General features: G+C 49.0%; 1 protein-coding gene across 4 annotated transcripts in view; it reads left to right on the top strand.

The window, feature by feature from the left end:
* Nucleotides 1–1,109: 1,109 nt before the first annotated feature.
* GJC2 (gap junction protein gamma 2) overlaps nt 1,110–17,692 on the top strand; it is a 104,220-nt gene continuing 87,637 nt past the window's right edge. For 2 of the 4 annotated variants that reach the window (XM_034759784.1, XM_034759791.1), the window contains exons 1-2: nt 1,110–1,427; nt 8,707–9,046. The gene's annotated coding sequence lies outside the window, so the exon portion shown is untranslated. Of the gene's footprint in view, nt 1,428–8,706; nt 9,047–9,191; nt 9,780–17,692 lie in introns of those variants that run through there. The other 2 variants (XM_034759786.1, XM_034759787.1) reach the window with 2 other exon arrangements.

The following is a 17,692-nucleotide window of genomic DNA, read 5'->3' on the forward strand; positions in this document are numbered from 1 at the left end:
CTTTAGAGAGACAAGGTGGGTGAGGTAGTATCTTGTACAGGACCATCTTCTGTTGGTGAGAGACAAGCTTTTGAGCTTACTCAGAGCACTTTTTCAGTGTTGGGAAAGGTACTCAGTGTCACAGCAAAATGCAAGGTGGAACAGATTGGTTATCATAAGGAGTTAAGATGTTGCAAGGGGGGTGGAGGGGAGGTTAGACTAGATGACTCTTGTGGTCCCGTCTAACCCTAAGATTCTGTGATTCTAAGAGATCATTCAAGGTAAAGTGGGCAGGTAACACCTCTGCAGTCCTAGGACAAAGGAGAATTAGTGGGTTATAGACTCTTATGTGCCATAAATCCAGTGTCTTTATTGAGTGCATGATTTTTAGTGACTAGCTAAGTTATGAATTTAGCTTCCAGGCTCATCTTCTGAAGGTGTTGTGCAGGTTTCCTACAAGGACTAAGAGGTCAGACGTGGAGTGATCGCTTTGTGAAAAGTGTTCGCCTGTGGGTGATAGGGTGTTTTTGTCTTTTATCATTTTTCTGTGTGAGCTCATTAGAGAGCATAGTGGTTGTTTCATTTCACCCACATAGTTGTTACTGGGGCATTTAGCACACTGGATGTGGTAGACCACACATTGCGATAGGTGTATGTAGGACCCCCGGGTGTTGTGGGGAGTATTGATCATCATAGCAGTGGAGATATGTCTGCAGACTTTGCATCTGTTATGGCAGGGTTGCTTCGAGTTGGTGGGTCCTTGTCTATGGGGTCCGGTAATGCATCTTCTCTGCTCAGGAAAAAAATAACCTACAAATAGCTGTGCTGATATAAGCATTTATAAGATCAGAGGTTGGACACATAGCGAATTTGGGAAGGAAAAATGCACGTGCTTTTAGGCTGGTGTTTCTGGGGGTAAATCCAGTGCTTAAGCATGTTGGGTTGTCTCATTGTTTCACATATATTTGGGCAGCCTCCTGCCAAAACAAGTCCGGTAACATAAAGCAGACCCTTGAGCCCGCCAGAGATGAGTGTTCTGTGCACTCACCCAGCATCTCTGCATTTTTGCTCAGCCAGAGAGAACAGGCAGGGCCCACCCCCTGCCCCTGACGTCTGGGATGTATTAGTGAGTGCATGGCTGGAGCCCAGTGCTGGGTAAGCCGAGGAACTCTGCACAGAGTGAACAGCCTGGACAAGCCCTCCTCTTCTCTGAGATCTTTACTGTTGCATTCCTTATACAGTAGCCGTAGCTGTGTGCTTTGCTTTGACCCATGACTCTGTGCCTCTCCTGTGAAGAGCCAGGAAAATACAGTCGTGTGGCTAGGTGGGATTCTTTTTGGTCCCTTCCACGTTTTTGTGTGTGTGTGTGTGTGTGTGGCCTTTTGTGATGTTGTCTAAGCAGAGGACGATCCATCACGGCTGGTAGCAAAAGGAACGGGCCATGAGGGGTGAGTAGCTGCTGGCAGTTTTGCCTGATGTACAGTGGATCTGGCTTGGTGAGTGTGGGAGGCAGTGACTGACCCAGAACGGTCTCAGTGGTATATGTGACTCTAAAAAGCAATCTGTGAGTGTGCAGTATGTGATGTGTCTTGGTATTTTTTCTGTGTGTGAGCACACAAGTGCGAGGTGTAGGTATCTGTTGGGGTTTGTGTGCATGCATAATATCTGTGTGTAGCTTCTGTGCGGTGTATGTGGGTCAGTTTCGTGTGTGTGTGTATGTACTGGAAGAGCAGTCTGAGGTTTGTGCGGCCTGCGTGTGACAATGTAATGTCTGTGCATAGGGTGTCTCCGTGTGTGGGAGATAGAGAAGAGAGTGCATGTGTCTCTTAAGGTTTTGCATTATGTGTAGATAATCTATGGACACTGTATGTTGTGCTGGAAATTAATGTGAAAGACATGCAAAAGCAGGGAGCAGTATTATTGCGAACACTGTTTCTCTTTGGCTTCTGTGCGACATAGGATGTAGGAAGTGAAGAAGCAATACAGTCTAATCTAACGAGCGTTTTTCACCAGAAAACTTTAAAACACTCTATGGACATACATCTACTTGCATAGCATCCCTCTCAGGTGTGTTAGTATGACTGCCTGCGGATGGGTAAACTGAGGCACAGAGCGGTTAAGTCTGGTGTTTAAAGTCACACAGCATGTCTCTGTGGCAGAGCTGGTCCCAGGCCATTATTCTAAAAATAGGCTCTCTGATTTGAGTGTGTCTTTAATTAGAGTTTTTAAAAATGGGTGGAATAATGCTGTAGCAATTCGAAGGCGATTTGGAGCAGTGTTGGAGGGGGGCAGGGGATGTTGTATGAAAGCTGGTAACCTTTAGGTAGAAGCTGTCATTTTTCTATTGAGCTGGGGGTGGACAGAGGAGAAGGAAAGGAAGGAAATCTGTTCCTAACCTGAGTGAACTGATGCTCATCTTCATGTTGCGTCTTCAATGTGGATTCCATCGTGTTGCTGTGTCTGGGATGAGCTAATTTACCGAGAGGGCTGTTCGCACAGAGCAGGGAGCGGTGCCCTGGTGGGGTCACACAGCAGCGGGGGACAGAGCCACACTGCGTTAATGGGGGTGACAGTAGCAGGCACAGCACCGAGGAAGCAGCTTGAGCGTAAAGCGTGGGTCCTCCAGCAAAGGCAGATGGTGCTGAAGGGGCACTGTCTGTGTCATTAGGGTGATGGGGTGCTAGCTGGAGGCCTTTAATTTACAGGCTGGCTAACAGCCAGTGGCACCATATGGGCAACAAAGACCCAAAGTTAAATTGATGGGCAGTCGCATGGGGACATTTGAGGGGCAAGGAAGGGGTCCAGGCTTAACCCAAACTTTTCAATGTAGATTCATGGGGTAGAAATAGTGAGGGAGGCTTAACCCTAATAACAGTCTGTACCTAAGCACTGTCTCTCCTTGCTCTGGGTGCTGTACGCTCAGAGTGCGACAGTGTAGCGTACAGTCGAACTGAAAACGAGACATGACCGTTTAGTGTAACAAATAGAAAGCTAAGGGACGACTCGATTACACTCTATAAGTATATACGTGGGGAACAAATATTTAGTACCGGGCTCTTCCATCTAGCAGAGAAAGGTCTAACGTGATCCAATGGCTAGAAGTGGAAGCTAAACATGTTCACGCTGGAAATAAGGTGTAATATTTTAACGGTGAGGGTAATTAACCAGTGGAACAATTTACCCAGCCTCATGGTGGATTCTGCATCGCTGGTCACTTTAAAATCAAGATTGGATGTTTTTCTAAAGGAGCTGCTTTTGGCAATTGTTTTGGGGGAAGTTCTCTGGCGTGTGTTAGACAGGAGGTCAGACTAGATGGGTGGTTGTCAAACGGGGTACATGGACCCCTAGTGGTACGCAAGCTCTCATCGCGGGGTACACGAGGAAAATCCCCTAATGGCAGACAACACACTTTATTTAGTAAGACTTAATATACCTATGATTAGATTACCATGACCCTATCTCAGATGGCGGTATGTGGCGGGCTACGTTATTTGGAAAGAGGCAGGCAGCCTAAAAAGTTTGGAAACCACTGGACTAGCTGATCACAAGGGACCCTTCTGGCCTTGGAATCTATGCACCTAGGACAAATGGGTGGAACAAAGGGAGGGAGGGTGACCTGACAGAGTCCTCGTAACTACTGGCGTGATCTGTGGGTCATTTAAATCTGCTGCACAGACCTTTGGGGGGTGTAAGGAGGGGTATTTAAAATGTCCTTGATCTGAGCATGGCAGGCTGCAGTGCCATGGAGATGGCTGATCCTCCTGCCCCTTTCTGTGACGTCCAGGGAGGTTAGTGAATGGAGGATACCCTCAGCCTGTGGCCTTTGGGGCCTAATGGGGGCTGATAAACCCATTGTACAGACTGGGTAACTGAGACTGAGGACCTGATTCTCCCTTGTACTCTGTCTCTTTGCTCTGTCATTGTAAGGTGGGCATAAAGGCGGGGAAGAGGCTCCCAGGTAATACCTATTGCTCTGTCTGTTGGTGTACGGCTCCTAGAACAGATCTACGCTAGTCTGGCCTCTCTCCCAGTTCCCCTGGTGAAGGGACTGGGACTAGGACTAGGAGGCGTGGTAGATACACTAGAGGGTAGGGATCGGATACAGAGGGACCTAGACAAATTAGAGGATTGGGCAGAAAAAAACCTGATGAGGTTCAACAAGGACAAGTGCAGAGTCCTGCACTTAGGACGGAAGAATCCCATGCACTGCTACAGACTAGGGACCGAATGGCTAGGTAGCAGTTCTGCTGAAAAGGACCTAGGGGTCACAGTGGACGAGAAGCTGGATATGAGTCAACAGTGTGCTCTTGTTGCCAAGAAGGCTAACGGCATTTTGGGCTGTATAAGTAGGGGCATTGCCAGCAGATCGAGGAACGTGATCGTTCCCCTTTATTCGACATTGGTGAGGCCTCATCTGGAATACTGTGTCCAGTTTTGGGCCCCACACTACAAGAAGGATGTGGAAAAATTGGAAAGAGTCCAGCGGAGGGCAACAAAAATGATTAGGGGTCTGGAGCACATGCCTTATGAGGAGAGGCTGAGAGAACTGGGATTGTTTAGTCTCCAGAAGAGAAGAATGAGGGGGGATTTGATAGCAGCCTTCAACTACCTGAAGGGGGGTTCCAAAGAGGATGGAGCTCGGCTGTTCTCAGTGGTGGCAGATGACAGAACAAGGAGCAATGGTCTCAAGTTGCAGTGGGGGAGGTCCAGGTTGGATATCAGGAAAAACTATTTCACTAGGAGGGTGGTGAAACACTGGAATGCGTTACCTAGGGAGGTGGTGGAGTCTCCTTCCTTGGAGGTTTTTAAGGCCCGGCTTGACAAAGCCCTGGCTGGGATGATTTAGCTGGGAATTGGTCCTGCTTTGAGCAGGGGGTTGGACTAGATGACCTCTTGAGGTCCCTTCCAACTCTGATATTCTATGATTCTATGATTCTATGACTGAGCTGGGGAAGAGAAGGGACGTGACAGGGAAACATTTTGCTTCCACTAGCATAAAGTGGTAGACAATCCCTAGAAAGCCATTGCAGCCGGAGCAATGCTGCCTTTTGGGTAGGTCCATGGCTGTCCCGAGAGTGATATCTGTGCCAAGTGCAGTCACGGAGCAACAGAGAATGAGGTCCAGAGAGGTTAGGTTTCAGCCAAGGCCAGTGAGGGGGGCCATTTGACCTTGCTTTCTTGTTCCCCCATCTGTATAATGGGAAGAATTGAATAGCGCTATCTGACATTTTTCTGACCAAAAATGGATTTTCAACCTAAACCAAAATTGTCTTGGAATGTTTTTCACTTTAGTTTATTTTTGAAAAAATAAAATAAAAAGGGAAAAATTTGACCGATGTATTTTATTGAAAACCAAACTGTATTCATTTATTTATTTAGTTTTTTACCAAAAATAGTTTTTTCAAAAAATGTTTAGGTTTCAGTTTCTGTTAAACACTGGAAAACGTCTCCTGAGGAAATGTGGTAAAACAATTATTCAAAAAATTTCCCTGAACTATAACAGGCATTTTTTCCCCCAACCAGCTCTAATGATGATCCCCACCTCTGTAAAGCACTGGGAGCGCTGCTTAAGTGCCAAGTGGAAGCTCATGAGACAGGAGCTCTCTTATTGTGTCTGTCCAGCACCTAGCACCAAGGGACTCTGATTTTAGCTGGGTCCCCTAGGTGCTCGTGTTGTACAAATAGGAAATGTTGTTACTCTTTGTGAGTTAGTTCGCACAGTGTGGTAGTGCTTTCCAGACAGCGAAGCAGAGACAGTCCCACCTTGAAGAGCTCATGGTATAAGGCAGAGGGTACGGGAAGGAGAAGCGAGATGGTTATTTTAAAAGTTTAGGTTCACTGGAGGCAGCACAGGACGAGTGGGCTTGTAAGAGGGTGTGGTGTGTGGGCAGGGTACAGGCTCTGTGGCAGAGCACAGTGGTGAGCTTGTACCGTGCACAGGAGACTGCAGAGGGAGGTGTGGGAGAAGATGACAAGCGAGTTGACAAGGGTGAGACTGCGGGTGGTGCAGCGGGGGTGTAGCGTTAGGGGATATGGCTCAGAGGTGGTGTGGACTTGTGGTTAAAGGATAAAGGACGGACAGATCTGTAAGGGTGGGGTGACCAGAAGCTTACATTTGCTGGGCTAACGGTTGGGGAGCCAGTGGAGGGACTGGAAGTGGGGAAGGATCTGGTCAAATGGTTGAGCTGGGAGATGATCTTAGTGGCTGTATTTTGTATGGATTGAAGGGAGGCAACGTCTGTGTGTGTGCGTTGGGAGGCCGGAGAGGAGGCTGTTGTGGTGGTTGAGGGGGGAATCTCGTGTGGGCCTGTTTGAGAGGTGTGGCTGTGAGGCTGGAAAGGAACAGGACTGGTCTAAGAGCTCTGGAAAGGGCAGGAGTTGCCCCGGTTTCAGAGCACTGGACTGGTGCCTCCCACCAGGATGTTTCCCAGCTTGGCCGGGATGCCGACTGGTGTCCCTCTGCCAGGGTGAGAAGGCAGCTCTCTGTAACCACAAGCGCTGCGTCCCTGCAATGCTTTTCAAAGGCTGGCTGGGCATGGGAATATGGTAGAATCATATTAGGGTTGGAAGGGACCTCAGGAGGTCATCTAGTCCAACCCCCTGCTCAAAGCCGGACCAATCCCCAGACAGAGTCGCTCCTGTGACCATCAATGGCGAATGTAGGAGCCTGGCTTAGATCGCTCCACTCTCGCAGACTCGGCTTTGACCTTATGCACAGTGCGGCGAACGATTTCCTCCTCCCACTTCACCGACCCACAGTAAATGATCTGTAACCCTTCTGCCAGGCAGAGCCAACAGCAACCAGGGCTGGGTTCAATATCTAGGAGTTCCTTTCCATCGATCCAACACAGAACCGGCTTCAGCCCCCATCCAGTAACCTGGGAAATTTATACATCACCCACGGGTGCCTCTGAGAGGAATACTGCCCCACTCGCAAGCACAGAGTCTGAGTGTAGAAAAGAAACTTTTCAACATTGGTGAGGACCCATCTGGAGTACTGTGTCCAGTTTTGGGCCCCACGCTACAAGAAGGATGTGGAAAAATTGGAAGGAGCCCACCGGAGGGCAACAAAAATGACTAGGGGGCTGGAGCACATGACTTATGAGGAGAGGCTGAGGGAACTGGGATTGTTTAGTATGCAGAAGAGAAGAATGAAGGGGGATTTGATAGCTACTTTCAACTACCTGAAAGGGAGTTCGAAAGAGGATGGATCTAGACTGTTCTCAGTGGTACCAAATGACAGAACAAGGAGTAATGGTCTCAAGTTGCAGTGGGGGAGGTTTAGGTTGGATATGAGGAAACACTATTTCACTAGGACACTATTTCACATGCCCGCCCCTTCTCTACTCCCCACTCTCACTTGCTGTCCTTGGTCAGTGCAGATCCTGTTTGAAATGGGCCGCTCTCATTACCACTACAAAAGTGATTTTTCTCCCTTGGTATTCTACTGTTAATTGAATTGTCTCGTTAGCACTGACCCCCGCTCCACACACTTAGTAAGGCAACTCCCATCTTTTCATGTACTGTGTATACACCTGCTACTGTATTTTCCACTCCATGCACCTGATGAAGTGGGTTTTAACCCACAAAAGCGGTTCTTAATGAGTCTATTTAGCGGTATTTTTTGAACAGCTTGGGGGAAACAGGTTAAAACAGTCTAGGAAGAACCCTTGAGAGTGTGCAGCTTCCTGACTAGTATCCCTGCCCCCACCCTGCTTACTTTCACAGCGCTCGGACATGCGAGCTCTTGTTTTACCAAGGTTCTTTACACTGAACGTGACTCTCTCCTTTGGGACAGGTTAAGCACAGTCCTGCTTTTCTGTAGTCCCACAATAATGACAAACATTGGTAACCATAATTTCACTACCCCCGCATTCAGCACGAACATAATTTGTGACCCAACACCAGCCAAGTGGATTACAATGAGCAAAACACCGCTCCATCGCTGAATATCTAGCAAATATAAGTAAAACAGGAGCAAACTGTATTTACGTAAATGCACCCAGGGTCTCTTTTCCCCCCTCCCAGCTGGCTGTCAGGGAAGCATTCATTCAGGCCTTGCTTACAGATCTATTCATGCCCACTCTGCCTGCCAAACCGGAGCTGGGGGTACGTCCTGCATATGTCTGGCTGCTTCGGCCTTTGCCTCCAGCAGTAAAATACTAGAAGCGGCAAAGCATTACGTAAGCACAGAGTTAGACAAGAGGAGCATTTTGGCAGGCCCCGTAGCGCTAGGGTCCAGATGTCCTGATTTTATAGGGACCGTCCCAATTTTTGGGTCTTTTTCTTATATAGGTTCCTATTACCCCCCACCCTCTGTCCTGGTTTTTTCACATTTGCTGTCTGGTCACCCTACGTAGTGCAGAGAGATGGGTCCACATCTGGAGCTCAGGCCTTGTCCACCTTGGGGGGTTTCAGCCACTAGTGTAGCTGCTCTGATGTAGGCAGGCAAAGCCAATATAAGCCAGTGCATCTCATCCTGATTTCAAGAAGGTGCAAATCACAGCGTCCAATATAGTCTGTCTATTCTGTAGCTTGCATTGGTGCAGCCACACCTGTGGGCTATAACTGGGGCTAATCTTCAGTGTAGACCAAGCCTCACTTAAACTGGTGTAAATCTGGAGTGACTCTGTTTGGAGTAAGGCCAGTGTACCGGAGAAAAGAATCTGGCCCCTAGTGTTTTGCAGTGGTCCAGCAGACCCATGTCCAATGTCTTTGCCCCTCCAGGTTGCACCTCCTGGTGTGATGTGCGATGATTATCCAAGGCTGCAGGGCAGGGAGAGCTGAGTTCTGCTGTGAGTGTGACATCCCCTCTGCCAACTGGATCACCGCTGCGGTCTCTGACGGTGATGAGTAGAACAAGGGTTAAAGAGGGTTCGCCCAGATTGAAATGGTCCCGGTGAACGGAGCAACTTTGTAACGGCATCTAGTACTTATCTGTGTAAAACCAGCTGCAACCCCGCTGTGAGCTGCCGCCACCTTGGCAGATGCGCTGTGCTGCCTTCAGGATCTCGCACAGATGTTCCTCGTCCACCCGACAGGAAGCTTCGTCGAGCCAAGATTAGCTGTAAGTACGGGTGTCTGCCTGTCTCGTAATGTACATGCTCTACAGCACTGTGTGTATGTACAAAAATAACCTCGAGTTAACGTTCAGGCTGGAATGTCAACAGTTAGTAAGTGCCTATCTTCCTTCCGCACTCACCCGCTCTGCTCCCCCGACGGCGGCCCCCAGACTTATTGCTGTGCTTCTCGGCCTCTCCTTGTCAGCATTCAGTCCCTAAATGGGCAGCTCCCTCCGAGTGTGAAGAGATGAAACAGATAAACAGATGCCTTAGACGGGCCTGCTCCAAAGCCCACTGAAGCTGATGGAAGGGCTTTCGTGGCCTGCAGAGGGCTTTGGCTCTGGCCCGTCGTCCGCTCGTTTCTTGGAGGAGGTGGGTCTTTGGGAGAGATGTGAATGAGTGCAGGGCAGTGACCTTGCGGGCCAGCTTGAGAAGGGAGTTTCATGGGTCGGAGGGTGATGTGGAGGGGAGAGGTGGACCGACAGCGCACCGGCGTGGGCATTGCTGGCAGAACGGATGGGGATGCAGGCCCATGCAGTAAGCCCAGCAGCAGGGCGTAGCGAGGGGCAGAACTATGTAGGGCATTGAAGGTGACTGCAGGGGGTTTGAACTTGGTGCCGTGGAGCCGGGCAAGCCGATGGAAGGATTTGAAAAGGAAGTGACGCAGTCGGAGCCAAGGGCTGGGGAGCTGATCTGAGTGGCTGCGTTTTGTATGGACTGGATGGGGCAAGGGAACAGGTAAGTTACACTAGGGGGTGGCCTCCCTCACATACTTTTACACTCTCCGGTGAGCTGCCTTTCCTGATGCACCCCTCTCCGCGAGTCATGCTGAGTTGGACTGGCTTACTGGGACAAATGCAGAGATGAATGTGTTGGCAGGCGGGGGGTGATGTCTAAGTTGCTGTGAGGTGTGTACCAAGGTCCCTGGTGCTGATGCCAGTTACACCACTTTTATGGTGTTGCCACTGTGAGAGCAAAATCGTGCTTGGCAAGGTCTGGGGGGTGAATTCTGCCAACGTAGACTCCCCTCTGTATTTGGCCCATCCTCTTCTGACACACACACACAGCAGATCTGAACTCCCGTCCAGCTGGGAGACAATAACTATGGCTCCCCAGAGTCACACTGCTTTGACTAGCCCCACATTGGAAAAGGAGCCTGCCCCAGTTGAAGAAGAGCTGAGCACGGGGTAACCCTTGGTATGACAATGTGGAGGGAGCCGCACATTTTTGATTGGCCTCTGACCTCCCACTGTGAGGCATTGGGTCCTGCTCCAGTCCCACTGTGCAGCACCCAGCCGCTCCTCCTTCCCCTCAACCACTTCCGTACCACGTGAGCCCATCCCAGGCCACCAAACTGTATGTGAGACAGCGTGATGAGCGGAGAAGTATATTTCTAGCCCCTTTAAAATGGGCAGCTCTAACTTTTTATTTCTTTTAGGATTCTTTCTATGTTCTCTTGCTAATAGCAAACAGGCACTCCGGGCCAGCGCAGTCCTCGGAAATAATTGGACTTCTTGCTCTCTGAAAGCCCCATGCCCTTTGGCCTCATGTCCCTTAACACCACTCAAGGCGTGCAACAGATCCCCTGAAATCCATTGCCTGGGAGTGTCTTATTGCCTAATTATGGCCCCTCTGATGGCTTCCTGTTAGAGCTGGCATTGCAGACAAAATCGCTTTCTTGGTATTAAAAGCTCTTGGCTCCTGATTAGACCCATGTACAAAATAAGCCACAATTAAAATTCTTCAAGTGGTTGCATACATTTTGCCTACAGCAAAAATCTGCACTTCTGTTGTAAACCCATGCGTATTTCCACCAAATGCTTGCTTCGCTCCTTTCAGTCTGATTTTTTCTCTCTCGATCATAGGCTGCATTATATAATCTCTCTTAAACTTTGGTTTCATTTGTCTACTTTTGATCATTATTTATTTGGCACTACAAGCATTTAGGGTTTTACTGTGGACCATATCTTTAGCATCCACTGAGAGATTTAAAAAAAGGACAGGAAAAAAGACCATTATATGCCAGGACTTTTTTGGGTATAATTGACTAAAAATAGTCAGATGATGACTAAAGTTTCTCTCTTCAGACGTGAAAAGCACATAGGTGAGAACCAATGTGCCCTAATCATGATGCACCGAACCAGTGGCTCTGGAACACTTTTTATAGTGGGGGTGCTACACCCCCCCATTGCCCCTGTCTGAGCCCTCTGCCGCCCCCTAGAGCTGGGGTCGAGAGCAGGGCCGTGGCTTCAGGAGGGGAGGATGCACGCAGGGGGAAGGGGGCCCAGGCTGAGGCCACAGCTGGGGGCGGGCACAGAGCCCCTGTGGGGCTGACAGTCGGGACCCTGGGCGTGGGGCCAGGAGCAGAGCCCCGCATAAAACCTGGGGGTACTGCAGCACCCCCCGCACCTATTCACAGAACTTAAGCATACATATTGGGCAAGACTGTAGCTACAGCTTCTGAAAAACTCCTCAACAAATGTTCATTTGAATGCTTATGTAAATTGATTTAGCAGCGTCCATACTCCATTCATGTTTGCTTTCCATGACCCTTGTAGTGAATGGGTTCACTGGCAGGAATGTTTGCAGAAACAGATTTTCAAGTCAATAGTGCAGAAATGCAGAGAGCCAGTTTCAGATGGGTGATCATAAGTATTTACACCAGCAACTTGATCCGAAGAGTTACGTTACGTGCCATCCACTCAGCAAACTGCAACATGTCATGTGTCCTGTGTCAAGTTAAAACAGCTTGAATGCTGAATTCCTGCCAGAAGCTGTCTGCAATCAAACTACAGACTAAGAATTGTTCACAGAGGGCCACGTTTTCAAAAGCACCTAAGTGACTAAGGCCAAGTGTACGCTGGAAACTTTTGCTGATACAGCAGTATCATTCAGAAGTGGGATCTGTGTGTGTGACATTTTTATAGACTGGCAAAAGCCCTAGTCTAGAGACCGTTTTACACCCATAAAAATGTTTTTGCTGGTGTGGGTTATTTTGCTCAGGGAACCAGCATAAGCTATATCGGCAAAAGAACCATTTACCAGTGCAAACTGCATCTGCACTAGGAGGGTGAGCTGCTATGGCTTTCACCAGTATAGCTAGCAACCTTTACTCGTGCCCTCCTGGCCTTAGAAGTCTAAGGGTATGTTTACACAACCCGCCCGATTGGCGGGCAGCAATTGATCCAGCGGGGATCGATTTATCGAGTCTAGACTAAACATGATCAATCGATCTCCGAGCCCTCTCCCGTCAATTCCTGTACTCCAGCGCCGTGAGAGGCTGTCAAGGCTGCTTCCCCACTCTGAACTTTAGGGTACAAATGTGGGGGCCTGCATGAAAACTTCTAAGCTTAACTACCAGCTTAGATCTGGTCCGCTGCCACCACTCCCAAAGCTAATTCCCTTCCCTGGGTAGCCTTGAGAGACTCTTCACCAATTCCCTGGTGAATACAGATCCAAACCCCTTGGATCTTAAAACAAGGAGAAATTAACCATCCCCCCTCCTTCCTCCCACCAACTCCTGGTGGATCAAGATCCAACCCCCTTGGATCTAAAAACAAGAAAAAATCAATCAGGTTCTTAAAAAGAAGGCTTTTAATTAAAGAAAAAGGTAAAAATCATCTTTGTAAAATCAGGATGGAAAAATAACTTCACAGGGTAATCAAACTTAAAGAGCTCAGAGGACCCCCCTCTAGCCTTAGGTTCAAAGTACAGCGATAAACACTCTAGCAAAAGGTACATTTACAAGTTGAGAAAACAAAGATAAACTAACACGTCTTGCCTGGCTGTTTACTTACAAGTTTGAAATATGAGAGACTTGTTCAGAAAGATTTGGAGAACCTGGATTGATGTCTGGTCCCTCTTTGTCCCAAGAGCGAACAACTTCCCAAACAAAGAGCACAAACAAAAGCCCCCCCCCCCCCCCCCAAGATTTGAAGTATCTTGTCCCCTTATTGGTCCTTTGGGTCAGGTGTCAGCCAGGTTACCTGAGCTTCTTAACCCTTTACAGGTAAAAGGATTTTGGAGTCTCTGGCCAGGAGGGATTTTATAGTATTGTACACAGGAGGGCTGTTACCCATCCCTTTATAGTTATGACAGAGGCGCAGGCAGAGTCAACGCGGGGGGGGGAGGAGTGTAAAGAAGAAAAAAAAAAAAAAGCCCGTAACAAAATATCGGGACAAATGGCGTCCCGACCGTACTTCAGTTGGGACGCGGGACAAACGCCTCAAAATCGGGACAGTCCCGATTTTATCGGGACGTCTGGTTACCCTAATCACTACACCCTGCCTTGGCCCAAAGATGGAGGTCCCACCAGCACCCCTCCTAGTCTGACAGCAGCAGGCAATCCTTGGCCCCCTCTCTGTAGTGTCCAATTTGTTGGGAGGGAAGGAGTGTAGTGTAGTGTGGCAGTCCCTTCTGTGATTGCAAGATCCAAGCTGGGACTTAGGGAGAACGAATGTGATGACGGTAGGAAGCGCAGGTTCTGTCAGTCAGGCTGGGAGGTAGAGAGCCAGGGAGGACAACAGCTAGCGTCAATGTCCTGCAGCTTCGGTAAAGAATCCTTTGTATATTCAGTGTAACAGAGTCCTGTCTGTTTTCTACCATGCAGGAGGCTGCAGCCTCCTCAGAGGGGCTGAGTCTGCCATGTGCTCAGCCCAGGGAGCGAGAGAAGCCAGAGCCATCCCCCCTGTGGGGCTGTGTGAAATGTTAGGCCCGATATTACAATGATTCATTTATGGCTTGCATTATGCAAACAGCCAGCCACAGGCCATCAGCCTTTAAAAGAGGAACTGGCACCAAGCCAGTAGCCAGCACTTCACCCACAAAGAGACCAGTTCCCAACTCCAGAGGGAGGAATGGGGAAAACCAAAGGGGGGGCAGATACCAGCACACAGGCCGTAAGAATAATCCATCTGAAATAGACCAGACTTGTAACATGCCCTAAGGGAGGAACATGGGGACGACCCAGTCCTAATGGAACCTAGGGACAGATCCAAACCATAGCAGTTAACCTTTACCACCCAGCAGGGGCATGGAGGAACATGGTTCATGATAACTTGATCGTCAATGGATATTTTAGGGGGACGCTCAGTCACAGGGAAGCAAGGAGCAGGGGAGAATTGATTTCTCTCTCGAATACGCCGTATTAGTTACGTTAGTTAGTTAGTTAGAAGCTCTGGTAGAGGTACTGAGTACATTCAAGGAGCCGAGACTCAGGAGATCCTATAGAAATATGGCAGCACCACTCCTTGCTGAGAATGCCTGAATAAGATGTTGATAATGGGGATTGAGTGGCAGTATCTATAGCCGAGAGAGACCCACACCAAGCTAGTAGTATTCACGTTGGTACATAAAGCCGCACTCCAGCTGGGCAAAGAACCTGGCTCTCCTAGCCTGCCTGCAAAAAGAACAGGTTTTCCGACAGATACTATTTCTCAGTTTGTTTCATCTTGTTCGTTTTCTCTCGGACCAGTAGATTGTTAACAAAATCTCTCCTCCACTGTTCCGCCCACCCATACAGAGACCTGGGGGGTTGGTATAAGATTGAGGGTGAAAAACTGTTTGAGTGGGGTTAATAGACAAAACATTCAAGCGTTTACATAATGCTGGCCCAAACATATATGGAGATATACCTATCTCCTAGAACTGGAAGGGACCCTGAAAGGTCATTGAGTCCAGCCCCCTGCCTTCAGTAGCGAGACCAAGTACTGATTTTGCCCCAGATCCCTAAGTGGCCCCCTCAAGGATTGAACTCTCAACCCTGGGTTTAGCAGGCCAATGCTCAAACCACTGAGCTATCCCTCCCCCCCAAATGCCATACCCACCCCATTTGGTGCACGTGAACTCCACACAGATGCTCTAAGTACACCTTGCATAGACAAATTCAACAGGTTGTGTTACCGCACGACAACACTCATGCTCACAAACTACTCCCGTGCACTCTCCGCACCACACGAACACCCCACACACGCTCTGCACGTACACGCAGCACTCCTGCTGACAAACACCGTGCATGCGCAGCAGTGTGTACACACCCACACTCAGAGCATTCCACAGACATAAGTGCACACCCAAATCACACACCTGCATGCTCTTTCTCATGCACACGTGCACAAAAACACTCCAACATTTAATCACCGTGAGGAAACTGAACAGCAGAAGAGTCCTGCTGGAGACAGAGATGGGGCCTGAATGCTGGGGAAGCAGCTGCCACAGCTATATCAGTCCATCCGAATGACAGACCTGTCAGTTTAATTTGCATCTGGTTTGCTTAACATCCTTTATCTTACATAATGCAGCTCTTTATCCAGTTGTGGTGTTTAATCAAAAGAGAAATTGAATCCACAGTTAACAGACTTTTCCAGGTACTTTAGAACTCTTGGGAATATCCCTCGTAGCAGACTGCTTAGGAGAAACAATCAAATTCCCTGCAAGATCCTAAGAACGGAGACATTGGCGTGAGTAGCTGCTTTTTCATGCCGTATTTGGCAAGCTTTGTCAAAACCAGGGACTCCTAATCACTTTTCCTGGTTGTTGCTGCTGAACGGCTGCCGCGTGCCACCCCAGAGGTGGCTGCATTTCATGGGTAGGGGAAGTGCAGCTTGTAACGCACGTTGGAATCTTTGGGATGGAAGTCGCTCTGTAAACACCCAGTATTGTTGTCCGTTGGAAAACGGCATGTCTGTTTCTTTATGGCACGTGTTTAATTTAGGGCTTTTTTGGACGAGTTGGAAGAAGGAAATCCCTTTTCCGGAGAAACTTCACTTAAAAATAAATGGTCTTGAACTGGGACGAAAAATCAAAGGTGAGATTTTTTTTTTTTTTTGGTGGGAAATTTTGAAGAGAAATTCCATTTCAGAAGAACCAAATGGAATTTTTCATCCTTTCTCCTGGAAGGCTCTTGTCGATGTCAGTTGTGAAACTGACCAGAGCCTTCCCTGAGCAGAGTGCCGGGCTACTCAGCCTCCCTTCCCCTCCCCTGCAGCTCCAGGAGCCAAAGAGGCAGGGCCGGCTCCAGGGTTTTGGCCGCCCCAAGCAGCCAAAACAAAAAACAAACAAACAAAAAAAGCTGCGATCACGATCTGCGGCGGCAATTTGGCGGGAGGTCCTTCACTCCCAGGCGGAGTGAGGGACCGTCCGCCGAATTGCCGCCGAATACCTGGACGTGCCGCCCCTCTCCGGAGTGGCCGCCCCAAGCACCTGCTTGAGAAGCTGGTGCCTGGAGCCTGCCCTGCAAAGAGGTGGGTGCTTTGTCTCCCCATTTCCCCCCTAAGCTCTAGAGCTGGAGAGGCAGAGACTCTGGCTCCCGGAGCTGGCTGAGAGCTCCAGCTCCTGGAGCTTGGTGGAAGGCTCAGCTGCAGTGTCCCTGGGCCAGGAAAGTTGTTGTCGATTTCCCTTGCGGGAGGTGAACCTTTCTGGCGCACAGCCGGGAACGTCATTTCGGTTTTCCTGCTGAAAAATTTCCAGCAAAACTAAAGTTTACCCCTGGAAAATGTTTGTTTCATGAGAAGAGCATTTTTCCTCAGAAAATCATTTGAATGAAAAACATTTTGACTAGCGCCACGGGCCACGTGATCATGACGGTTTGTGCTTGTGTGACCCCCCGGATGCGTGTGTGATACAAGGTTTCTTCTGTGCCCAATCTGCAGAGGGTAGGGGGCTGCTGCTGCGCTAGTTGAGAGCCTGGGTCTCTAGCTCAAGCTGTAGCAGCCTGTGCTTTTTAGCTCTAGGGGTCCCCAGGTAAATTGCCAGGGTGTCAGCCAAAACGGTGACCGTCACACTTTTTCCCAGTGGAGGAGCGTGCGTGGGTGAGGTTGTTACTAGGCAGGGGCTATACGTATAGCTGGGTGGACACACTTGTGCCATAAAATGCTATTGCAGGGCCTGCAGGGGCTGGGAGTACTTGCTGGGGATTTATTTGTAATCTGCCCATTAGGGCTAAAACGAGAACTCTGTTTCATCAAAAATATCAAGGTTTCCGCCTCTGGGTTTCATTCCTCCTCAGAATGAAAACTTCTGAAACTTTTCATGGAAAAACAAGGGAGACCCATCCCAGAATAGCCAATCAGTTAGGGCACTCGCCTGGTATGTGGGAGATCTAGATTCAAGTGCCTGGCCCAAGTCAGGCAGAGTGCAGATTAAAACCTGGGTCTCCCAAATCCCAGCAGAGTGGTCTAACCACTGGGCTATTTGGTATCCGAAGGCAGGTTTTGCTCTTGTTTTGACCAGAAATTCCATCCTCGACCTGAGACCCCTTCCAGTTGGAACTGATACATTCTCACAAACATTTTTGGTTTCAATTAAATCTGCATTTTCGGATGGGGGAAAAAAAAGCTTAGTTGAAAAATTCCCAATCCGCTCTACTGCCAGTATAGCAACAATCCATGGAAAGTGGCTATGTGGCCCCAACTCAATTGATGTTGTCTTTCAAATCTTTTCCCAGCATCCAGCGCCACTAGTGAAGGGTGCTGGATTGACAGCCCGGGACACTAAAGCCTCCCATCTGTCAGCAGGACAGAGCCCCAGGTGGATGGGGAATTGCCTAGCCCTATGGGCTGAGAGGATAGGTTAGCCTCTATTTAATCCTTTGCATCTCTGCTGAGATGGCCAACAGGGGCATCCTGTGGGCACCTGTTCCTTGTGAACTAGAC

Source organism: Trachemys scripta, chromosome 2 (genome assembly GCF_013100865.1).
Source record: "Trachemys scripta elegans isolate TJP31775 chromosome 2, CAS_Tse_1.0, whole genome shotgun sequence".
Lineage (NCBI taxonomy): Eukaryota > Metazoa > Chordata > Testudines > Emydidae > Trachemys > Trachemys scripta.